We start from the raw sequence: 26,235 nt of genomic DNA on the forward strand, positions 1-26,235 counted from the left end.
TTACTATTGTGTCTGCTCCACCGCCCTTTCAGGCAGCGCATTCCCGATCACAACAACTGGATGCGGTAAAAAAAACTCCTCATCTCCCCTCTGGTACCTTTTGCCGGTTAGGTTCAATCGGTGTCCTCCAGTTACCGACCCTCCTGCCACTGGAAACAGATTCTCCTTATTTACTCTTATCAAAACATCTTGTAAATTTACAAACCACGATTAAATTTCCTCTTAATCTTCTGCGGAAAAACAATTGCAGCTTCTCAGTCGATCAACATAACTGAAGTCAACTCATCCCTGAGGCCACTCGCTCTTTGTGCTTGTCTCTCTTTCTTTGTCTCTATCTGTCACGCTCTTTGTCCCTGCCTCTCTCTTTGTCCCTGTCTCTCTCTTTGTCTCTGTCTCTCTCTTTGTCCCTGTCACTCTCTTTGTCTCTGCCTCCCTCTTTGTCGCTGTCTCTCTATCTCTCTGTCTGTCTCTTTCTCACTCTGTTCACAGTTAGCTTCTAGTTCTGATCAAACACTGCAACTCTCAGTTCCACGTTAGTATAGTGGTGAGTATACCTGCATGTCTCGCGGGGAGACCGGGATTCAATTCCCCGACGGGCAGGTTTCTTTTTAACAACCCCAATTTTTTAATTTCTTCCCAGTTCCTTGAAATGCTCCTTGGAAAAGTTGAACTGAAAAAGTTCAAGTGAAATAATTTTAAAAGATTTACCGACATAAGAAGAACTGTATAAAAACTTCCTGCACCTGTTCCTCGTTGGAATCGTGCTCTCCCTCTATTTCCCTCTCACTGTTGTGTGGGGCAGAGAGGAGTCATAACGGCACAGAATGAGATCATTGAATGCTTAATTAAATTCATTTATTTTGAACATGTGACCATTTATTCTTACTTCCGTGGTGTGAAATGTTATTTATTTGGAGATTTCTATTATGCTTATGGGATTCCGTACATAAAGCATCATAGGAATCCCCTGTGTGATTGGTTGGCCTGGCCAACGGATGATGCCGAACCGTGAGCGCCAATGGTATCCGTGGGCCTTTAGGCTTGCGTACGCCAGCAGGCCCAAGACCGCAAGAGTGCGAAGCTCCGGAGACACCAGTTAATTGGGATTTGTTTCTCGGTTCGGAGGCGTAAGCCGGCGCCAAACCTCCGATCGCAATTTCAAGGCCCATCGTATTTTAGGAGGCTGGTTTAAAATGTTTATTACTTACGACATCAGGAATCTGGGGCGAATTTTGTTCAATATAACTGGGCCGGTTATTGCGCAGAATAAAAATGTTCCACTCGAACATATCCACCCGGGCTCGATTTGGGAACTGTTCATGTAGGAGGCGAACATGATCGTCGCTGCACTACGGAAACCGGAGCGTTAGTGTCCACGGAAAAGCGAATCAGCAGCGAGCATAAAATCTGATGGTGATCATTTTCAGATTCAATGCAGTCAGCCATTAAATAAAGTGAATAATTTTACAGTGAAAAGATTTGGAAGTATTACTCGCATCTGTGCCTTTAGTTAAAGTTTGTGGCGTCTGACTCCCGCTCATGTCTCTGAATAAGAAAGGAGAGGCTTGACATTGACCAGACTGCACTGCGCCTGGTGTTTGTGAACTCATCCTTTATATTGAACGGTTTGTCATTCATTGACCGGCGTCAGCATCAGGTCAGCGATTACTTCGCAGCACCAACTTAATTGTAAGCTCGAACCTCTCTCACCGCGGGTGTTGCATAGTGATTTTATCGTCATTTTCAATCCCCTTCTTCTGCACCGAAACAAATTGTAGCCGTGATTTTAAAATAATGCTGCATGATTCATAGCGATCACCTTTAAATGATTCAGAAAACCAGTCCTTTCACCTCCGTAACACGGGATCGATTCCTGGTAAGAAAATTAACTTTTATAACACAGTTTTAAAATCAAAATCTGATGAAATTGACTACATTCAGCTGATGGGAAAATTTAGAATTGTTTTAATTACCATTAATTAACCGATAACTTTCTTTTGCAGAATGAATGAATTAATAGCTTTGCACCATTTAAAAAATATTCTGTTTGTCTATTCTTCCTACCACAGTGAATATCCCCACATTTCCCTACATTCTTCTCCGTCTGCCGCCTGATTGCCCGCCCAATCACTTAATCTGTCTATATCCCATTGTAGGCTCTTTGTGTCCTCACAGCTTACTTTCCCACCTAGCTTTGTATCATCAGAAAACTTGGATACATTACACTCTGTCCCTTCATCTAAGTCAGTAATATAGACTGTAAATAGCTGAAGCATGCGCACTTGATCCTTGCGGCACCCGACTAGTTACAGCCTGCCAATCTGAAATTGACCCGTTTATCCCTAATCTCTGTTTTCTGTCCGTTAACCAATCCTCTATTCTTGCTAATACATTACCTCCAGTCCCATGAGCCCTTATCTTGTGTAACAACCTGTTACTTGGTGCCTTATCGAATGCCTTTTGGAAATCCAAATATGCTGCCTCCACTGGTTCCCCCTACAGTTCCAATTAATGCCTGAAGCAGAACATCCCGTTGTGCCAATGGAGCCTGTTTGTCGGACAAGGCTACATGTAAGGAAGGAGCTTGGTAAGGAGATAAGTGAAGTGATACTTTGGTAACAAGGTCGGGTAATAAAAATAAAAGTGCTGGAAACACTCAGCAGGTCAGGCAGCATCTGTGGAGAGAGAAGCAGAGTTAACGTTTCAGGTCGAAAATCTTCCATCAGAAGGTGGCCAGTTGTGTTAGGTTACACTATTAAACGTGCAAATTGTCACGTAGTAGAGGTAAGGAAAATATATCAAAAGTTTGGAACAGATACTTTAGAATTCGATAAAGGTTTGAGCAACTTGTATATAGAACTCGGAACTATAAAGTGTTGGAGTTCCTCGGCTAAAATTCTCAAAGATTTGTTTAAAAGCTGTTGTTAATTATACTTCTAATTGTTGCAGGATTAATAAATCTGACATTTATTGTTGCGAACACTTTTACTGCTCTGCGCGTTTCCCAGCTGTGCTCGGAGCGCCGTCCCCTTCAGTCCATCGCTCACAGGGTCTGTTCCATTCAGCGTTTCTATTCACTGGACCTTGGTGAAATTTCATAGATTGAAAGCGACGCGTCTCAACCCCGAGCTCGTCACCGACTCGCTAACAGCTGCACAGCGACCACACTCTGCTCCCGTGAGATGGAGGCCCAGGAGCTGTTTTAAGCTCGAGTGCAGTTACAAGCAGAACTCATTCAAAGAAAGTCCAAGTCATTGAGGCGCCTGATTCTTTGCACCTCCCCAACGTGTTGAGATTCATGTGGGGGTGATTTGGGCACGCCTTTCCCCACATTGCAACACTTCAAAGGTACTTCAATGGTTTTAAGCGCTTTGGGACGTCCTGAGTTCGTGAAAAGCCCTGTAACAATGCCAGTGTTTTTTTTTGCAGAAGTTCGAACAGCAAGTTCATAATTCACGGGCAAAATAAGTATTCGTCCGGGATTTGAACCCGTGACCTCTCGTCAGATTTCAAACTAATAACCCCGAAGCGAGAATCATACCTCTAAAGCAACGAGCCAACTGATAAATAATACTGGAAATAAGAGCTAACCATTGTAAAACCATTTTTTCTGTGTGGTTTTACTTGATGATCAGAGCACTTGAGACCGAGACAATGACTTTGCCTTTTGGACCTGTCTTCTCAAGCGCCGCCCGGTCCCAGACCTACAGTTAATGAGCTGTGGTTCAGATATTGGATGGGATAAAAATTGATCAAGAGGAGGTACTAGAAAGGCTGGCTGTAAACCTTTTGTTTATATTCTCTTCTGGACGCCGGTTTGCTGCAGCTCTCATTTTCCCATAACATACTGAAAACCAAGGAGCCGACTGGTTAAAAGTAGTGGAGATAAGAGGTAACTATTGTAAAAACCATTTTGTGTATGTGGCTATTCTTGATGAGCAGAGCACTTGAAACCGAGACAGTGACTTTGCCTTTTGGACCTGTCTTCTGAAGCGCCGCCCGGTCCCAGACCTACAGTTATTGAGCTGTGGTTGAGATATTGGATGTGATAACAATTGTTCAAGAGGAGGTACCAGGAACGCTGGCTGTATTTACCTCCATCAGTCACCAGGACCCGATGAAATGCCTCCTAGGATGCTCAGGGAAGCACAGGTGGAAATTGTGAAGTTACTGGCCAGAATCTTCCAATGCTCATTGGATACGGTGGTGGTGCCAGACGTCTGGAGAATTGCAAATGTTACACCCTTGTTCAAAAGGGAGTATAAGGTTCAACCCAGCAACTACAGGCCAGTCAGCTTAACGTCGGTAGTCAGGAAGCTTTTAGACAGGATAATCCTGGACAAAATGACCGGTCACTTGGACAAGTATGGATGAATTAAGGAAAGTCTGCACGGATTTGTTAAAGGCAAATCGTCTTTTACAAACTTGATTAAATTATTTGATGAGGTGAAAGAAAGGGTTGATGAGGGAAATGCGGTTGATGTGGTGAACATGGACTTCCAAAAGGCACTTGATAAAGTGCCGCATAACAGGCTTGCCAGCAAAGTTGAAGCCCATGGAATAAGAGGGACAGTGGCAGCATGGATGTGAAATTGGCTAAGAGACAGGAAACAGAGTAGTGGTGAACGGTTATTTCTCTGACTGGAGGAAGGTGTTCCCCAGGGGTCGGTACTAGGACCACGGCCCATCTTGACATATATTAATTATTTGGAGTTAGGTGTCCAGGGCACAATTTCAAAATTTGCTGATGATACAAAACTTGGAAGTATAGTGAGCAGTGAGGAGTGTAGTGATAGACTCCAAGTGGACATGGACAGGCTGGTGGAATGGGTGGCCAGGTGGCAGATGAAGTTAAATGCAGAAAACTGTGAAGTGATACATTTTGGTTGGAAGAATGAGGAGAGGCAATATAAATTAAAGGATACATTTCCAAAGTGGGTGCAGGAACAGAGAGACCTGGGGGTATATGTGCACAAATCATTGAAGGTGGCAGGACAGGTTGGGAAATCAGTTTAAAAAGCTTATGGAACCCGGGGCTTTACAAATAGAGGCATAGAGCACAAAAGCAAGGAAGTTATGATGAACCTTTATAAAACACTGGTTCGGCCACAACTGCAGTATTCATGTTCCAGAAAATGTTATTCTGTGCAATAACGGGTCCTGTTAAATTGAACAAAAGTTGCACAAGACTCCTGGTGACATAAGCAATGAACATTTTAAACCAGACTCCTGAAATACATTGGCCTGGAAATTGCGATCGGGGGCTCGCCACCGGCGAAGGCCTCGGAATCGAAAAACAAATCCGAATTACCTGGTGTCTCCGGAGCTTCGGACTCTTGCCGCCCTGGGCCTGCTGGCGTCCGCCTGCATAAAGGCCCACGGATCCCAGGGGCGCACACGGTTCGCAAGCATCCCTGAGATCACATGGGCCAGAACAACCAATCATAAAGGGGGGTTCCTATGAGGGTAATGGGGATTCCATTTATGTACAGAAACCCCATAACATAGTCGACACCTCCAAATAAATAACATTTCACACCACGGAAATAAAAATAAATGATGACTTGTTCAAACTTAATGAAATTAATTAAACATTTAAAATACAATTTTTAATTTTATGAAATATATATTTGAACATTTTAAAGCGGGCCAGAGTTTACCTAAACTAATTTAAAATGTATGTATGTGTATATCATTAAAAAAAAATATTTTAACATTTATTTTCACCCGTGCAATGGCAAAAGAAGGTCTTACGCCTGCTATTAGGCTGGATAGCTCTTTCGACCAACGTGGACACGAAGGGCCGAATGGCCTCTTTCTGTGCCGTAAATTTCTATGATTCTATTACCAGGTGTAAGGGTTTCCTGGGCATCCGCTGGGCAGTAGTTAGCCCAACTCTGCACCAGCAAAAGTGATGTTGTAGCGGATGCGGTGGCTCTGTCCAAGCGAAACTTGACAGATCACAAGCTCTGGGCTTTCGGGCGTGCGGAAACCTGAAACTTGCGGGGTGGTTCTGAAGGAATACGAGAGCCTACGCTGTGCATTCGCTGTCGGAAGCACCGTAATATCCGGGCCGTGGTGTAAAATGAGATATGCATAACTGTTCATCACATAGAAAGCACAATACACGTTATTGAAGTATCTTTAGCATTTAATTCATTCTGCAAATTAAGATTATCGGTTAATTAATGGTAATTAAAACATTTGTTCACATTAGATACATGTAAGTAATTTTAACAAGTTAGTTTAAATTAATTAAAAACTGTTACAAAAATTACTTCCCTGACCAGGAATCGAACCGGGGCTGCGGCGGTGAAAGTGCCGAATTCTAACTACTAGACTGCCAGGGAACACGGAAGCCAAATCCGATAATTGTAGTAGAATGGGTCAATCCGTATTGGATACAAATTCGTTTTGATTGTTTACGTCAAAAAGCATTTCATGACACTGAGGCTTACAAATCTAGTTACATGTACCTGAAGCTATGATAAATTGACCCTTAGTGTTAGGGGGATTAAATACGTGGGGTTACGGGGATAGGGTGGGATATGTGTTGGTGTAGGGGTTACGGGGATCGGGTGGAATGTATGTCGGTGCAGGCTCGACGGGCAGAAATGGCCTCTATCTGCACTGTGGGGTTTCTGTGATTCTGTGATTCTGTGATTTATTGGGGTGCATTTATCTTCGTTCGAAACCTCAGTAAAATGCTCCAACCTCTTCTGTTTCCCTCATACCGGCTGTGCAACAGCCACAACTCAAATGTAACCTCACACGGCGCGCTGGCATCTTCCAGTTCTATATCTGTATATAGAGAATTAATGACGAAAGGTCATTGACCTAAAGATTACACATACATGTAAAAATATTTATAGCATTCTGGACTCAACATCGAGTTCAACAATTTCAGACCATAACCTCTGCTCCTATTTTTTCAGATGGCAGCTGTTGATGATTCTGCCATTCCCATTTACACCTCCTCTGGTCCCATCTCTCCTTCCTTTACTTGTGCCATTGCCATCTCCTTTTGCCTCGCACCTTCATCCCTTTTGTCATTTAATCTCTCCTGCCTTCCACCTTATCACTAATATTGCCTCTTGTTGTTTCCTCCTCTCCCCCATTTGCCTAAAATCTGTTTCATCTCTAACTTCTCCCAGTTCTGACGAAAGGTCATCGACCTGAAACGTTAACTCTGTTTCTCTCTCCACAGATGCTGCCTGACTTGCTGAGTATTTCTAGAATTTTCTGTTTTTATGTCAGATTCCCAGCCTCTGCAGTATTTCGCTATTGCATACTTTACTCCAAATAGACTCACATGCATTGATAAATATTGTGACGGTGCAATGCAACGTTCCCTAGTGGGTAGGATTCAGCGTTCTCTTGGATTTGATTCCAGGTCAGGGGAGTAACAGTTTTTAATTCGAGACCTGATTTAAATGAATTACATGACTTTCATGTGGAAAAAAGAATAATTGGTTTAAACATCATTTATTAATCCATAAAGTTATTTTGTGGAACTTCAATCATTTAATTAGCCCTCAGCATGTGTTGAACCTTTATCCCGAGCTCATTGTATTTTAGGAGCCTTGGTTTAATATGTTGAGTGTTTATGACACGGACCCAGCCCCAGAATCGCCACTTTGAAAGTAGGAAACTGCTCCAAATACACAACAGGGCGGGCAGTTTGTGAAAAACAATTAAACTTTTGGCGTGTAGACTTTTCACAGAAATGGAACCAGCTTCGTGTGACAATATGAGCTGTGACTGTGTGTACATGGGTGGCATGCTTCTATATCAAGTGAGTGTTTGTGTTCTGGTGCGATCCTTTGCATGTCATTGAGTCATAGAGTCACAGCGGCACAGAAGGAGGCCATTCGGCCCTTCGAGTCCGTGCCGGCTCTCTGTGGAGCAATCCAGTCAGTCCCATTCCTCCCGCTCGATCCCCGTAGCCCTGAAAGTTTATTTCCCTCAAGTGCCTATCCAGTCTCCCCTTGTGTGTCAGTTGTACATTTAATTTCTTGACTTTTATCATATGCATCAGGTTGTCAATATATAAATATCTGTGTTTCAAAGTGAGATTCTTCTAAATGGATTTTAGGTGTATCAGTGAGCTGGTGATGAATAAATGTGATTGTATCTGTGTGTTATTTCTCAATGTATTTGTGTGTATCTGTGTTCTGTATAAATGTATTTGCGTGGCATTTAAAAGGAATACAGACATAAAGAGCCAGAACATGCTTTTTGAATGAGACAGATTCCCCCAAATAAATAAATCAATAACACAGATGCATGGAAATCTTGAATAAGTGCCTGAAGGAAATAAAATGTGCAGGGCTACGGGGAGAGGGCGGGGGAGTGGGACTAGCTGAAGGGCTCTTGCAGAGAGCCGGCACGGGCTGGACGGGCCGAATGGCCTCCTTCTGTGCTCTATCCATTCTCTGATTCTGTGATGTGGATCTATCTGTAAGTGGTGAAAGGCGACTACAGTGATCCACCACCACCTCGGTGATGGGCAATAAATGCTGGCCTTGCCAGCGAGACCGACATCCCAGGAACGAATATAAAAAATATATCTAATACCAGTACTCATCGTTGTGAATTAACAAATAAGATATTAATTGTCCAGACTGATATGAGTTGTAAAATAATAGTGATCCCAACGTGATTTGAACACGCAGTCTTCTGATCTGAATTCAGACGTGCTACCGTTGCGCCAGGAGGTCTAAACAGATTTTGTTTTGTATTCAAGTTCATATATACAGAAGTATCATACCTGGTTCCTGGTGGTCGAATGACACTCACCTGCTTTCGATTCTCAATCAAGGAATTTATGTTGACACAAGATTTGTGAACAGTAAATTACAGAAAGATAATTCAAGTCTGTGAGACGAGTGATAATTGCTTTAATCTTGGTTAATAAATCCATTACTTTCTGTTACAGATTTCGGTTACAGACGCTCTTTGCGTGACATTTGTTCCGCGTTTCATTTTGCAAACTGGGAGAGATCGCTGATCGCGGGGAGACAGTGGGAGCTTCAGCGGCCCCACTGTCAGGATGTGGAAGGATTCACGTTAGGTGTGTGCGGGGGGAATCAGTGACATTTTTTGTAAAGGGCAGCGGGGGAGACGGACTGAGAGCATTCAGTGTGGGACAGAAGCTGTTTAAATTGAGGCAGCACATTGCCGATCAGCACAGAGGGAGTTAACTGACTCAGTGCCACTCTGCTGCTGCTACAGAGCCGGTGATTTCCACATTGTAGCGGTTATCAGATTCGAGCCCGCGTGGAAATAAATATGTTTTAAACTTGCTGTGGCGAACAAACAGAGGCGAATTTATTCTCCTGTCAAAAGGGCCACAGCGGCTTCGACCTTGTTCTTTAATTGCTCTTTATTTCACTTCACTGAGTTAGATATTTTCTTATGGCTAAAGGGATCAAGGAATATGGGGAGAAGGCAGGGACAGGGCACTGAATTTGGATGATCAGCCATGATCTCATTGAATGACGGAGCAGGCTCGACAGACCGAATGGCCTACTCCTGCTCCTACCTTCTATGTTTCTCTGTTTCTATGAATAGATAACTTTGAGTGAGAGAAAACTGATCCAGAAATATAATCCATTAATCTGCAGGGTGGCCGTCAGTAAGAAGCCTTTTCTCTCTGGATCCGGTAGCGGTTCTGCTTTCAGGCTCAAGATTGCCGGTACTGTCGATAGATTTTTGTTGAGTAAAGGTATTAAGGGTTAAGGAGCCGAAGCGGGTCGATGGACTGAAGATACAGACGAGCCCTGATCTAATTCAATGACGGAAGAGGCTCGAGGGGCTGAATGGCCTCCTCCTATTCCTATGGAGTCGCTGCAATGCAATGTACTCGATGCTGGACGGTTTCTGGTGTGTAATAGTTATCGCATTCCGCTAACACGCGAAAACTCAATGGTTCGAAAGTGGGTAGAGGCAATTTATTGCCTTTTCTCCATTCAAGATCACTAAATATGAAAACAGGAATAATTTACATGTTTGTACAAATAAAACACGCATTGTCAGGCGAATTATACCTTTCAAATGGCAGCGTTACAGTGAGTGAAGTAATTCTCAATAATATGTCCCATATAGGACACAGTTTGGCTTGTGCTCCTGTAAGCAGGGTTTGGGGAAAATTGGCATGATTTAGTGAATCTCCCCCTCGCGTGTCGCTACATTAAAGAGGTTCAGAATGTGGAAGCAAAACAACACAGATTAATAGGCAAACACAGGGTGAGCGACGGGATTCAAAGAGCAGTTTCAATCGGTCTGTCTGGGTGTCCTTTCAATAACTAACAAAGAAAGCGCATCTCCAAAAATGTCCCACACCGTGTTATGATTCAGGAAACTGAGACGGGGGTAGAAATAAGAAAAAAAAACAGAGTGATATAGAGAAGAGTAAGAGAGAAGGGGAAAAATACTGTTTCCACGGAGAACTAATGCAGAGACCCCTCTGCTGTGCCTGGGGTGGCCTCCTGCAGCCCGGATACGTTAACATCCTAACAGCTCATTAACTGTACGAGTGGGACCGGGCGGCGCTTCAGACGACAGGGCGAAAAGGCAAAGACACTGTGTCGGTCTCAAGTGCTCTGCTCATCAAGAATAGCCACACACACAAAATGGTTTTAGCATGGTTACCTCTTAATCTGCATTACCGCCAATCAGTCGGCTCTTTGGTCTAGGGGGTATGATTCTCGCTGCTTGAAACTTGCGAGATATTGTGGGTTGAAATCCTGGTCGTGCACTACTTTTGTCCACGGATTTTGAACTTGCAGTTGAAACTATTGCAAAGAAAGTCTCCCATTGACACAGCGCTTTTCACGAGCTCAGGACAGCCCAAAGCGCTTTACAACCATTGCAGTATTTTTGAAGTGCTGTAAGGTGGGGAAAGATGTGCCCAAATTCACCCCACGTGAATCTCAACTCTTTGGGAAGGAGATTGGTGGAAAGACTCAGGCTCCTCAATGTCTTGGACTTTCTTTGAATGAGTTCTGCCTGTAACTGCACTCGAGCTTGAAACAGCTTCTGGGCCTCCATTTTACGGGAACAGAGTGTGGTCGCTGTGCAGCGGTTAGCGAGTCGGTGACGAGCTCGGGGGTGAGACACGTCGCTTTCAATCTGTGAAATTTCACCAAGGGCCAAAGAATAGAAACGTTGAAAGGAACAGTCCCTGTGAGCGATGGATTGAAGGGGACGGCGCACCGAGCACAGCTGGAGAACGCGCAGTGCAGCCAAAGTGTTCGCAACATTAAATGTCAGAGTTATTAATCCTGCAATAATTAGACATATAATTAACAACATCATTTAGACAAATTCTTGCGAATTTTTACCGGGGAACTCAAATACGTTATAGTTCCGATCTCGATATACAAGTTAATCAAACCTGTATCAGATTCTAAAGTATCTGTTCCAAACGTCACTTTTACATCCTTTCCTCGCCTCTTCTACGCGGCCCCTCAAACTATTACAGCTGTTCAAATGGATGCATCACCTCACCTAATACAAATTCTCGAACTGATACACAATCTCAAAAAAATACACCTCAAAAAATATAGCACCTCAAACTAATACAGCACCTCAAACCAATTCAGCTCCTCAAACTAATGCAGCACCTCAAACTAATCGAGCACCTCAAACAAATACAGGTCAAACTAATATGGCACATCAAATTATTACAGCACCTCAAACTAGTACACCTCAAAATAATACACTACCTCCAACTAATACAAATTCTCAAACTAATACACTATGTCATTATAATACAACACCTCAAGCTAATGCACTGTGTCAAAATAATACAACACCTCAAAATAATACATCCCTCAAAATAATATCGCGGCTCAAACTAATGCAACAGCTCAAAATCATACACCTCACAATAGTACACTACATCAAAGAATACAAAACTTCAAACGAATACAGCAACTCAAACTAATACAGCCCCTCAAACTAATAAAGCACCTCAAACTAATACAGCACCTCAAACTAATACAGCGCCTCAAACTAATACAGCGCCTCAAACTAAGAGAGCATCTCAAACTAATACAGCACCTCAAACTAATACAGCACCTCAATCTAATACAGCACCTCAAACTAATACAGCGCCTCAAACTAATACAGCACCTGAAACTAATAAAGTACCTCAAACTAATACAGCAACTCAAAATAATAAAGCACATCAAACCAGTGCAGGATGTCAAATAATGCAGCGCCTCAAAGTAATACAGCACCTCAATCTAATACAGCACATCAATCTAATACAGAGCCTCAAACTAATACAGCACCTCAAATGAATAAGGCGCCTCAAACTAATACAGCACCTCAAACTAATACAGCACCTCAAACTAATACAGCACCTCAAACTAATACAGAGCCTCAAACTAATACAGTGCCTCAAACTAATACAGCACCTCAATCTAATACAGCACCTCAAATGAATACGGCGCCTCAAACTAATACAGCACCTCAAACTAATGCAGCATCTCAAACTAATACAGCCCCCCAAACTAATACAGCACCTCAAACTAATACAACACCTCAAACTAATACAGCACCTCAAACTAATACAGTGCCTCAAACTAATACAGCACCTCAAACTAATACAGCGCCTCAAATTAATACAGCACCTCAAACTAATACAAAACCTCAAACTAATACAACACCTCAAAATAATACAGCGCCTCAAATTAATACAGCACCTCAAACTAATACAACACCTCAAACTAATACAGTGGCTCAAACTAATACAGCACCTGAAACTAACACAGCCCCTTAAACTAATACTGGGCATCAAACTAATGTAGCACCTCAAGTCTTGAAAGATAGAGGATAGGAGCAGGAGTAGGCCATTCGGCCCCTCGATCCTGTTCCTTCATTCAATGAGATCATGGCTGATCATCCAAATTGAGTACCCTGTCCCTGCCTTCTCCCCATATCCCTTGATCCCTTTAGCCTTAAGAAATATATCTAACCCCTTCTTGAATATATTTAATAAATTGGCCTCAACTGCCTTCTGTGTTCGAGAATTCCACAGGTTCACCACTCTCTGGGTGAAGAGATTCCTCCTCATTTCAGTCCTAAATGGCTTACCCCTTATCCTTAGACTGTGACCCCTGGTTCTGGAGTCTCCCACCATCGGGAACGTCCTTACTGCATCTAGTTTCTCTATTCATGTTAGAATTTTTTATGTTTCAATGAAATCCCCTCTCATTCTTCTAAACTCCAGCGAGTATAAGCCCAATCGACCCAATCTCTCCTCATACGTCATTCCTGCCATCCCAGGTAAATCAATAGAGCATGTAAAACTAATAAAGCACCTCAAACTAATACGGCACCTCACACTAATACAGCACCTCAAACTAATACGGCACCTCAAACTAAAACAGCACCTCAAACTAATACAGCACCTCAAACTAACACAGCACCTCAAACTAATACAGCCCCTCAAACTAATACAGCACCTCAAACTAATACAGCGCCTCAAAATAATACAGCGCCTCAAACTAATATGGCACCTCAAACTAATACAGCACCTCAAACAAATACAGCACTTCAAACTAATACAGCACCTCAAACTAATACAGCGCCTCAAACTAGTACAGCAATGCAAACTAAGACAGAACCTCAAACTAATACAGCACCTCAAACTAAAAGATCACCTCAATCTAATACTGCACCTCAAAATAATACAGCACCTCAAACTAATACAGCCCCTCCAACTAATACGGCACCTCAAACTAATACAGCACCTCAAGCTAAAAGAGCACCTCAAACTAATACAGCACTGCAAACTAATGCAGCAACTCAAACTAATACAGCACCTCAAACCAATACAGCGCCTTAAACTAATACAGCACCTCAAAGTAATACAGCATCTCAAACTAATACAGCACCTCAAAGTAGTACAGCACCTCAAACCAATACAGCGGGTCAAACTAATAAAGCACCTCAAATTAATACAGCATCGCAAACTAAACAGCACCTCAGACTAATACAGCGCCTCAAACTAATACAGCACCTTAAACTAATACAGCACCTCAAACTAATACAGCACTTCAAACTAATACGGCACCTCAAACTAATACAGCACCTCAAACTAATACATCACCTCAAACTAATACAGCACCTCAAACTAATACAGCACCTCAAACTAATACATCACCTCAAACTAATACAGCACCTCAAACTAATACAGCACCTCAAACTAATACAGCACCTCAAACTAATACAGCACCTCAAACTAATACAGAACCTCAAACTAATACAGCACCTCAAACTAATACAACACCTCAAACCTAATCAAAAATAAAGAATGTCAGAAGTGGGTTCTGAAGCCACACCTCCAGGGGAGACCGCTCGACCATCCTGACTTCTAAACGTTATGTCGGGGCACATGCAAGTTGATTCTGAACGAATATCTGTGATCGTGTCTTGTCCGCTTATTTAACTGATGCCATCAGGCTCTTCTCTCCCTGACTCTGGGGAAACAGTGAGACAGAATTTCGAGCAAGCGTCTGGTTATTGTGAAACAGCAAAGAAAATATTAAATCCGGATTTATCCAAAAAAGTTGTGACCCGACCTGTTTTGAACACACAGCTAACGTTGCGCCATGAGGTCGACAACAACAAGCGGGGATGTTTATATATATAAACGATCCTCAATAAAAGGGCTTTAAAATCCCACTCCCACTCAGTGTCAGACAGCTGCAGAAGCAGCGCTTACCTGCCACTCACCGGACGTCTTTTGTTAAACTGTGGTTTTATTTTCACGGGAAAGCATCATTAATTCACCGATAATTATCTTTTGCACAACTAAAGGAATGCTAACGGAGCGAGAATCGATTCTTCAATCATTTGTTCTGCGCTTTGCATGTTAACTGTTACCCATATCTCATTTTACACACTGTGCTTTAGGAACCTGGTTTAAAATGTTCATTGCTGATGACACCAGGAATCTGGGCCAACTTTTGTCAAATTGAACAGGACCGGTTATTTCTACCGTGCACAGCAAATAGAATCAGCAGTGAATATCAACTCCAATGGTGCTGACTTTCAGATTTAATGCAGTCAGATTTGCAATCAAGTGAAATAATTTCACAGTGAAAAGATTGTAAGTGTTACTCGCATTTGTGCCTTTAATTAATTTTTGTGGCATCTGACTCCCGTTCATGTCTCTTCTTCCTCCGTTGAATAAAACAGGAGGGGCTGGACGTTGACCAGACTGCACTGCCCCTGATATCTGTGCGCTCATCCTTTATATTGAGTTGTTTCTCGCCTTTGATCGGCTGCGGTGTGGCGGTTACCGTGTTCACCTCACACGCGATGGATCCTCGGTGAATCAGTTTACTCTCACTCAAAGTTATCTATTTATTGAAGTGAAATAAGAGCAATTAAAGAATAAGTGAGCAGTCACTGCAGCCCTTTTGGTTAGAGAATGAACTCGGAAGCAAGCTTAAACATAATGCTCTCGCCCGCGATCGAACCAGGAACCTACCGCGTGCAAAGCAAATGTGATAACCACGACACTAAGGCAACCGCTGGCTACGGACCTTTAACAGAGGGGAACAGACCAGTGAAGCAACTCTCTGCTGATTGGTTCACCTTAAACAGCATCACTCATGTAAAGGATGAGCTCACTAATATCAGGCGCAGTGCAGTCTGGTTAACGTCAAAACCCTCCTTTCTTATTAAACAGAGGAAGAAGAGACATGAACCGGAGTCAGACGGCACAAAATTTAATTAACGCACAAATACGATTAACACTTACTTAACATCGTTTCACTGATAAAATCTTTCACTTGACGTAAAAGCTGACTACGTTGAATCTTAAAATGAGCACCGTGGGATATTTTGTTCACTACTGATTCTATTCTCTGTGATCAGTCGTGCAGCAGTGTCCGTAGTGTATCGGTTATCACGCTTCCCTCACAAGCGGAAAGTCCCCGGTTCGAGCGCAAGTAAACACAATACATTCGCAAACATTTTATTCTGTTCAGTGAATAGTCCTGTTAATTTTAGCAAAAGTTGCCCCAGATTTCTGCTTTCATAAGCGATTAATATTATAAACGAGATTCCTAAAATGCAATGTGTAAAATAAGATATGGTTAACAGTTGATTACTTACAAAGGGCAAAATGCGTCATTGAAGTGTGTATCGCCTTTCTTTCATTCTGTAAATTAAGGTAATCGGTTATTTAATGGTGATTACAAAAGATTCAACTGCACTTGGATAGTGGCCGGCGCCACGAGCGCTCGTTTGGGATTTGGGGCTTCACTGCAGTTTATTCAAACAACCGAAGCGAAAAATTGATCCCCGAGAACGCCGGTTCAAACCTAGCCAGGTGAGGAGCTACCCATGGTAAAACCGTTTTGTGTGTGTGGCTATTCTTGATGACCAGAGCACTGAAGACCGAGACAGTGACTTTGCCTTTTCGACCTGTCTTCTGATGCGCCGCCCGGTCCCACTGCAACAGTTAATGAGCTGTTAGGGTGTTAATGTATCCGGGCTGCAGGAGGGCGCTCCAGGCGCAGCAGAGGAGTCTCTGCATTAGTTCTCCGTGGAAACGGTAATTTCCCCTTCGCTCTTCCACCTCTCTATATCCCTGTGCTTTTATGTCTCTATTTCTCCCCCGGCTCAGTTTCCGGAATCATAACACGGTGTGGGGCATTTTTGGAGACGCGTTTTATTTGCTTCTTATTGAATGGACACTCAGACAGACCGATTGAAACTGCACTTTGAATCCCGTCGCTGACCCTGTGTTTTCCTATTTATCTGTGTTGTTTTGCTTCCACATTCTCAATGAGAAAGTGCCCAGCCTCAATTTTTAAATAAAATAAGGCCCACCTCGTCAAATTGCGACACGCGCGGCGGAGATTCCATAAATCAGCGCCAACTTTCCCCAAATCCTCCTTACAGTACCGCAACCCAAACTGTGTCCTATATGGGAAATACCATTGAGAATTACTTCACTCACTGTAACGCTGCCATTTGAATGGCATAATTCGCCTGTCAATGCGTGTTTTAATTATACTGAACCAATCATGCAAACTATTTCAATTTTCATGTTTACTATACTTGAATGGAGAAAATACTTTAAATTGCCTCTGCCCACTTTCGAACCATTGAGTTTTCGGAAAGCGATCACCATTACACACCGGAAACCCTCCAACACTGGGGTACATTGCATTGTAGCGACTCAATAGGAACAGGAGGAGGCCATTCAGCCCCTCGATCCTGTTGCGCCATTCAACTAGATCAGGGTTGATCTGTATCTTCATTTCATCTACCCGCTTTGTTTCCTTAACCCGTAATAACCTTACCCAACAAAAAGTTATCGCCAGTAGCGGCAATCTTGAGCCTGAATCTAGCTGCGCTTCCGGATCCGGACAGAAAAGGTTTCTCACTGACGGCCACCCTGCAGATCAATGAATTACATTTCTGAACTTCAGGCATTCGGAGATTCCAGGGTTTAAAAGGGAACAAACGATGAAATGGGCCTCACTGTGGATCAGTTTTCCCTCACTCAGAGGTATCTGACTAGTGAAGTTAAATAAAGAACAAGGGAGGAGCCGCTGTAGCCCTATTGACAGGAGAATAAACTAGCCATACATCTCTCACGTTTCCCAATTCTAACAGAAGTGTAATCGACTTGAAACGTTCACTCTGTTTCTTTATCCACATATACTGCCTGACCTCTTGAGAAGTTCCACCATTTTCCGTTTCTATTTGAGATTTACAGCATTTGCAATAATTTTCTTTTTCACTTAAAATAAACCCGCTGGTTGTTCATCCACAGCAGCATTAAACATAATGTTCCCGCCCGGGCTCGAACCGGAGACCTTTCGCGTGTAAAGTGAACAGTGAAAACCACTACACTACGGGAACTGCTGGATCCGTATCTTCAACAGAGGGGAACTGACCAGTGAAGCCTCTCTGTGCTGATTGGTTCAGCTGAAACAGCATCAGTCAATATAAAGGAGGAGCTCACAAATATCAGGCGCATTGCAGTCTGGTCAACGTCAGCCCCTCCTTTGTTATTCAACAGAGGAAGAAGAGACATGAGCGGGAGTCAAACGTCACAAACTTTTATTAAAGCTACAAATACGAGTAACACATGCTTCCAAATCGTTTCACTGAAAACTTCTTTCATTGATGAAAAAGCTGACTGCGTTGAATCTGAAAATGTGCACTGGGCGATATTTTGTTCACTACTGATTCTATTATCTGTGGGCTATGCCGCAGCGGTTGCCGTAATGTACATGTTATCATGTTCGCCTCGCACGCGAATTGTCCCGGGTTCGAGCCCGGGCGGGAAACATTTACATTCGCTAGGATTTCATTATGTGCAGTGAACGGTCCTGTTCGCTTTAAATAAAGTTGCGCCAAATTTCTGCTTTCATAAGCAATTAGCAATTTAATCGAGATTCCAAAAATACAATGTGTAAAATGAGATATGGTTAACAGTTGATAACTTACAAAGGGGAAAATGCGTCATTGAAGTGCGTTTACGCCATTTTTGCATTCTGTAAATTATGGTAATCGGTTATTAAAGGGTGCTTGCAAAAGATTCAACTGCAAGTTCAATAGTGGCCGGCGACACGAGTGCTCGTTTGGGATTTGAACCGTGGGCTTCTCGGAATTTTAAACAAACACCGAAGCGAAAATCGGACTACCGAGAATGCAGCTTCAAAGCCTAGCCAGGTGAGGAGCTAACCATTGTAAAACCATCGTGTGTGTGTGGCTATTCTTGATGAGCAGAGCACTTTAGGCCGAAACAGTGACTTTGCCTTTTCGGCCTGTCTTCTGAAGCGCCGCCCGGTCCCACTCCTACAGTTAATGAGCTGTTAGGATGTTAATGTATCCGGGCTGCAGGAGGCCACCCCAGGCGCAGCAGAGGAGTCCCTGCATTAGTTCTCCTTGGAAACAGTATTTTCCCCTTCGCTCTTCCTCTTCTCTATATCCCTGTGCAGTTTCCTGAATCATAACAGGGTGGGGACATTTTTAGAGACGCGCTTTTTTTTATTACTTATTGAAAGGACAGCCAGACAGACCGATTGAAACTGCAATTTGAATTCTGTCGCTGATCTTGTGTTTTCCTATTAATCTGTGTTGTTCTGCTTTCCACATTCTCAATGAGAAAGTCGCCGGCCTCGATTTTTAAATATAATAATGCCCAGCTCGTCAAATAGCGACACGCGAGTGGGAGATTCCCTAAATCAGCGCCAACTTTCCCCAAATCCTGCTTACAGTACCGCAACCCAAACTGTGTCCTTTTTGGGAAATATTATTGAGAATTACTTCACTCATTGTAACGCTGCCATTTGAATGGCATAATTCGCCTGTCAATGCGCATTTTATTTATACTGAACCAAGCATGCAAATTATTCCAGTTTTCATAATCACTAAACTTGAATGGAGAAAAGGCATTAAATGGCCTCTACCCACTTTCGAACCAATGAGTTTTCGTGCGTTAGCGGAATGCGATAACCACAACACACCGGAAACCCCCCAGCACTCGGGTGCATTGTATTGCAGTGACTCCATAGGAACAGGAGGAGGCGATTCAGCCCCTCGAGCCTGTTGCGCCATTCAATTAAATCAGAGCTGATCTGTATCTTCACTCCATCTACCCGCTTTGGTTACGTAACCATGAATACGCTTACCCAACAAAAATCTATCGACAGTACCGGCAATCTTCAGTTGGAAGCCATAACCTCTCCCGGATCCAGACAGAAACGGTTTCTTACTGACTGCCACCCTGCAGATTCATGGATTACATTTCTGAACTTCAGCGATTCGGAGACTCCAGTGTTTAAAAGTGAACATAAGATGAAATGGGTCTCACTGTGGATCAGTTTTCTCTCACTCGAAGTTATCTATTCAGTGAAGTGAAATAAAGAACAATTAAAGAACAAGGGAAAAGCCGTTGTGGCCCTTTTGACAGGAGGATAAATTCGCCTCTGGTTGCTCGCCAAACCTCGAACGTGACAAGCGCTACACTGCGGACACCCCGGCTCTATAGCAGCAGCAGAGGGGACCTGACTCAGTGAACTCCCTCTGTGCTGATCGGCAATGTGTTGCCTCACTTTAAACAACTTCTGTCCCACACTGAATGCTCTCAGTCCTTCTTCTCCGCTGCCCTTTACAAAAAATGTCACTGATTCCCCCCGCACACCCCTAATGTGTTCTCTTCCACACCCACACAGTGGGGCCGCTCAGCCTCCCCCTGCCTGATCATGATAAGCCATGTCACCCAGTTTGTAATATTAAACCCAGAACAAGCGCCCCGCAAAGAGAGTCTGTAACCTAAATCTGTAACAGAAAGTACTGGGTTTATTAACGGTGATTCAAGCAATTATAACTCGTCTCACAGACTAGAATTACATTTATACAGTGAACTGTAGCCAAATCATTTGTCACGCTGAATTCCTTGATTAAGAATCGTAACCGGGTGAGTTCCAGTCGACCACCAGGGACCAGCTATGATTCTTGTATATATATATACTAGCTGGGGAGCCCCGCGTTGCGAGGGCAATTTTGGGGCGCGAGGGCAATTTTGGGGCGTTTGGTCTCCCTGACCCTGTGTGTCCCCCCTCTCCCTGTCATATCCTCTCCCTGTCCTATCCCTCCCCTCTCTCCCTCCCCTCTCTCCCTCCCTTCCCTCCCTCCCTTCCCTCCCTTCCTCCCCTCCCTTCCCTTCCCTCCCTTCCCCTCCCTCCCCTCCCCTCCCTCTCCCCTCCCCCGCTCCCCTCCTCCCCCGCTCCCCCCCCGCTCCCCTCCTCCCCCGCTCCCCTCCTCCCCCGCTCCCCTCCTCCCCTCCCCCGCTCCCCTCCTCCGCTCCCCCGCTCCCCTCCTCCGCTCTCCCCCTCCCGCTCCCCTCCTCCCCTCCCCCGCTCCCCTGCTCCACCACTCCCCCGCTTCCCCACTCCCCCGCTCGCACACTCCCCTCTGTCCCTCTCTCCGGCCCCTCCCCCTGCCTAGCGCCTGAGGTCCGGTGCCATTGCTGAGGTCCCCCGCGTATCGCGCGGCTGATGGACGACCGCTGCGGGCGGGCGGGCAGCGCATGCGCGGTGAGTGTGGGAGGCGCATGCGCGGTGAGTGCGGGCGGCGCATGCACGGTCAGTGCGAGCGGCCCGCGGGAGCCGGCAAGGCCGTTAGCGAGCGGGAAACTTCGGGCAGCGCGCCAGTGCTCCGTCCGCGACACCTGAGAGGGGGAAGTAGAGAGAGACAGAGAGGGAAGAGGAGAAGGAGAGAGAGGGAAGGGGAGAGAGGGAAGAGGAGAAGTTGAGAGAGGGAAGAGGAGAAGGAGAGAGAGAGAGGGAAGAAAGTGAGAGAGAGAGAGAGAGAAATTTTTTCAGCTTCAGGCACCGAGTCCCCCCTGCGCGAGGGTGAGGAGGAGGGGGGGGTTGCTAAACACAATATAAAACTCAAATAAATTGTTAATTAATTGCCTAACACATAATTGAAATATTTACCTTAGTTCCCTAACACACAGAAAGTGTGGGGGAAAAAATCGCGGAAAATCAAGATGGCGGCCACTCACCTCGGTTCAGAAGGATAAGGCCCGCCCACACACGCACCGATTGGTCGACCGGTCAGGCCACCGAAGCGTAGGATTGGTCAATCGTCGAGTCACTCGACACTCAACTGTAGGAAGACCTCGACGTCACACGGTCGCTAATGAGATGCTAATGAGTGGAACGCTGAACGTTTTTCGGATACCGCGGGCGGGATTTTTGTCCGGCCGAAACGTAAATACGCCGATGACCGGTCCGGAATCGCAAGCTTTCTTTTGAGGCGACGCGCGCGTCGGTACGCTCTGTAACTTCCAAACGTATAGAGACCAGGCAGACAGACAGACAGACAGACAGAAGAGCCGCTTTATATATATAGATATATCAACCTGAATATGATTGGGAGCTGTCTAGACCTCGTGTCGCAAAGGTAGTGTGCCTGATCCCGAGGCTGCGTGTTCAAATGACGTCGGGGTCATGGTTGCTTTGCAGCTCATATGAGTCTGGATAATTAATATATTAATTGTTATCTCACAGCAATGAGAACTTGAATTAGATGTATTTTATTAGATTGGTTTCTGGGATGTAGGTCTCGCTGGCAAGGCCAGCATTTATTGCCCATCCCTGAGGTGCTGGTCAGCCACTGTAGTCGCCTTTCACCACCTACAGAACTGCATCATAGAATCAGAGAATGGATACAGCATAGAATGAGGCCATTCGGCCCGTCCAGCCCGTGCCGACTCTCTGCAAGTGCCCTTCAGCTAGTCCCACTTCCCCGTAGTCCTGCACACTTCATTCCTTCAGTTACTTATCCAATATTTACATGTATCGGTATTATTTATTCATTTATTTGGGTGAAGCTGTCTCATTCAAAAATATGTTCTGGCTATTTGTTTCTGTCTTACTTTTAAATTACACGCAAATGACTTTATACAGAACACCGATACACACAAATACATTGATCAATAACACACAGATACATTCACATTTATTCATCACCAGCGCAATGATACACCCAAAATCCATTTAGAAGAATCACAGTTTCAAACACAGATATTTATATAATAATATCCTGAAGTATGTTATAAAAATAAAAAAAATAAATGTACAACTGACTCCAGTATTTTTACATGTATGTGTAACCTTTAGGTCGATGATCTTTCACCATTAATTCTCTATATACATATATAGAACTGGAAGATGCCAGCGCGCCATGTGAGATTACATTTGATTTGTGGCTGTTGTACAGCAGGTATGATGGATAATAGAAGAGGTTCGAGCACTTTAATGAGGTTTCCAATGAAGATAGATGCACCGCAATAAATGACAAAATATTTCAGATATAATGTAAATAGATCTATAAGCCGCAGAGTCATGAAATGCTTTACATGTAAACACGCAAAATTAATTTGTATCCAATACAGATTGACTCATTCTAATTACGATTATTGCGTCACTTTACTTCAGTGTTCCCTGGCAGTCTCATGATTAGAATTTGGCAGTCTTACTGTCCGGGTTCAATTCCCGGTCAGAGAAGTCATTTTTATAACAGTTCTTTATTAAATTAAACTAATTTTGTTTCAATGCTAACACGCATCTAACCTGGAAAATTGACTTAATTATTATTAATTAACCGATAATCTTAATTTACAGAATGACATAAATGCTAAAGATACTTCACTAACATATATTGTGCTTTCTATGTGACGAACTGTAATGCATATCTCATTTTACACCATGGCCCGGATTTTACGGTGCTTCCTACAGCGAATGCACAGCATAGGCGATTGTATGCCTTCAGAACGACTACACAAGTGCCAGGTATCCGCATGCCCAGAATTTGCGATCTGTCAAGTTTCGCTTTGACAGATTCACCGCATCCGCTACAACATCACTTTTGCTGTCACAGAGTTGGGCTAACTACTGCCCAGCGAATGCCCAGGAAACTCTTGCACCTGATAATAGCAGGCATAAGGCATTCTTTTAAGATTGTAAGGGTTAAAATCAATACTAAAATATATTTTTAAAGTGATATAAACCTAAACTTACATTTAAAATTCGTTTAGGTAAATTTTGTTACGTTTTAAAATGTTACATATATATTTCAAAACATTCAATTTGGATTTTAAATCATAGATTCATAGAATCATAGATGATACGGCACAGAAGGAGGCCATGCAGCCCATTGAGTCTGCACTAGCACTTTGAAAGAGCTCTTCAAATAGTCCCACTCCACTGCTTTTCCCCATAGTCCTGCAAATTTCTCCTTTACAATTATTTATTCAATTCACTTTTGAAAGTTACTATTGTGTCTGCTCCACCACCCTTTCAGGCAGCGCATTCCCGATCACAACAACTGGCTGTGGTAAAAAAAACTCATCTCCCCTCTGGTACTTTTGCCGGTTAGGTTCAATTAGTCTCCTGCAGTTACCGACCCTCCTGCCACTGGAAACAGATTTTCCTTATTTACTCTTATCAAAACATCTTGCAAATTTAAAAACCTCGATTAAATTTCCTCTTAACCTTCTGCAGGAAACAATTCCAGCTTCTCAGTCTCTCAACATAACTGAAGTCAACTCATCCCTGGGACCACTCACTCTTTGTGCTTGTCTCTCTTTCTTTGTCTCTATCTGTCTCTCTCTTTGTCTCTGCCTCTCTCTTTGTCCCTGTCTCTCTCTCTGTCTGTCTGTCCCTTCTGTCTCTTTCTCACTCTGTTCACAGGTCCATTCTAGTTCTGATCAAACACTGCAGCTCTCAGTTCCTCGTTAGTATAGTGGTGAGTATCCCACCTGTCACGCGGGAGACCGGCGTTCAATTCCCCGACGGGGAGGATTTTATTATTTAACAACCCCAATTTTAAACTTCTTCCCAGCTCCTTGAAATGCTCCTTGGAAAAGTTCAAGTGAAATAATTTTAAAAGATTTACTGGCATATGAATAACTGTATAAAAAATTCCTGCACCTGTTCCTCGTTGGATTCGTGCTCGCCCTCTATTTCCCTCTCACTGTTCTGTGGGACAGAGAGGAGTCATAACGGCACAGAATGAGACCATTGAATGCTTAATTAAATTCATTTATTTTGAACATGTGACCATTTATTCTTACTTCCGTGGTGTGAAATGATATTTATTTGGAGATTTCTATTATGCTTATGGGATTCTGTACATAAAGCATCATAGGAATTCCCCTGTTAGATTGGTTGGCCTGGCCAACATGGATCCAGGGATGCTGCCGAACCGTGAGCGCCAATGGTACGCCAGCAGGCCCAAGATAGCAAGTGTGTGAAACTCCGGAGACACCAGTTAATTGGGATTTGTTTCTCGGTTCGGAGGCGTAAGCCGGAGCCAAATCTCCGATCGCAATTTCAAGGCCCGTCTTATTTTAGGAGGCTGGTTTAAAATGTTCATTACTTACGACATCAGGAATCTGGGGCAAATTTTGTTCAATATAACCGGACCGGTTATTGCGCAGAATAAAAATATTCCACTCGAACATATCCACCCGGGCTCGATTTGGGAACTGTTCATGTAGGAGGCAAACATGATAGTCGCTGCACTACGGAAACCGGAGCGTTAGTGTCCACGGAAAAGCGAATCAGCAGCGAACATAAAATCTCATGGTGATCATTTTCAGATTCAATGCAGTCAGCCATTAAATAAAGTGAAATAATTTTACAGTGAAAAGATTTGGAAGTGTTACTTGTATCTGTGCCTTTAATTAAAGTTTCTGGCGTCTGACTCCCGCTCATGTCTCTGAATAAGAAAGGAGGGGCTTGACGTTGACCAGACTGCACTGTGCCTGATGTTTGTGAGCTCATCCTTTATATTGAGCGGTTTCTCATCCTTTGATCGGCCTCAGCATCAGCTCAGCGGCAACTTCGCAGCCTTAACTTAATTGTAAGCTCGAACCCTCTCTCACCGCGGGCGTTGTATGGTGATTTTATAGTCATATTCAATCCCCTTCTTCTACACCGAAAAAAATTGTAGCCGTGATTTTAAACCTATGCTGCGTGATTCACAGCGATCACCTTTAAATGATTCAGAAAACCAGTCCTTTCATCTCCGCAACACGATTTCGATTCCTGGTCAGGAAAGTGACTTTTACAACACAGTTTTTAAATCACAACCTGATGAAATTGACTACATTCAGCTGATTTGAAAAAATTAGAATTGTATAAATTACCATTACTTACCCCATAACTTTCATTTGCAGAACGAAAGAATTAATAGCTTTGCACCATTTAAAATTATTCTGTGTGTCTATTCTTCCTACCAAAGTGAATAACCTCACATTTCCCTACATTATATTCCATCTGCCACCTTCTTGCCCGCCCACTCACTTAATCTGTCGATATCCCATTGTAGGCTCTTTGTGTCCTTCTCACAGCTTACTTTCCCACCTAGCTTTGTATCATCAGAAATCTTGGATACATTACACTCTGTCCCTTCATCTAAGTCAGTAATATCGACTGTAAATAGCTGAAGCATGTGCACTTGATCCTTGCGGCACCCCACTAGTTACAGCCTGCCAATCTGAAAATGACCCGATAATTCCTACTCTCTATTTTCTCTCCATTAACCAAACCTCTATTCTTGCTAATACATTACCTCCAGTGCCATGAGCCCTTATCTTGTGTAACAGGCTTTTACGTGTTTGCTTATCGAATGCCTTTTGGAAATCCAAATATGCTGCCTCCACTGGTTCCCCTT

General features: G+C 43.6%; 1 non-coding gene across 1 annotated transcript; it reads right to left on the reverse strand.

Moving 5' to 3' along the window:
• Positions 1-17,824: 17,824 nt before the first annotated feature.
• Positions 17,825-17,898, reverse strand: trnav-uac (transfer RNA valine (anticodon UAC)). The gene has a single exon. It is a non-coding gene; the product is annotated as a tRNA-Val (tRNA).
• Between the last annotated feature and the right edge of the window lie 8,337 nt (positions 17,899-26,235).

This window comes from Somniosus microcephalus, unplaced genomic scaffold (assembly GCF_052327205.1).
Source record: "Somniosus microcephalus isolate GS21.2 unplaced genomic scaffold, FLI_Smic_1.0 unresolved_chr4, whole genome shotgun sequence".
NCBI classification, from domain to species: domain Eukaryota; kingdom Metazoa; phylum Chordata; class Chondrichthyes; order Squaliformes; family Somniosidae; genus Somniosus; species Somniosus microcephalus.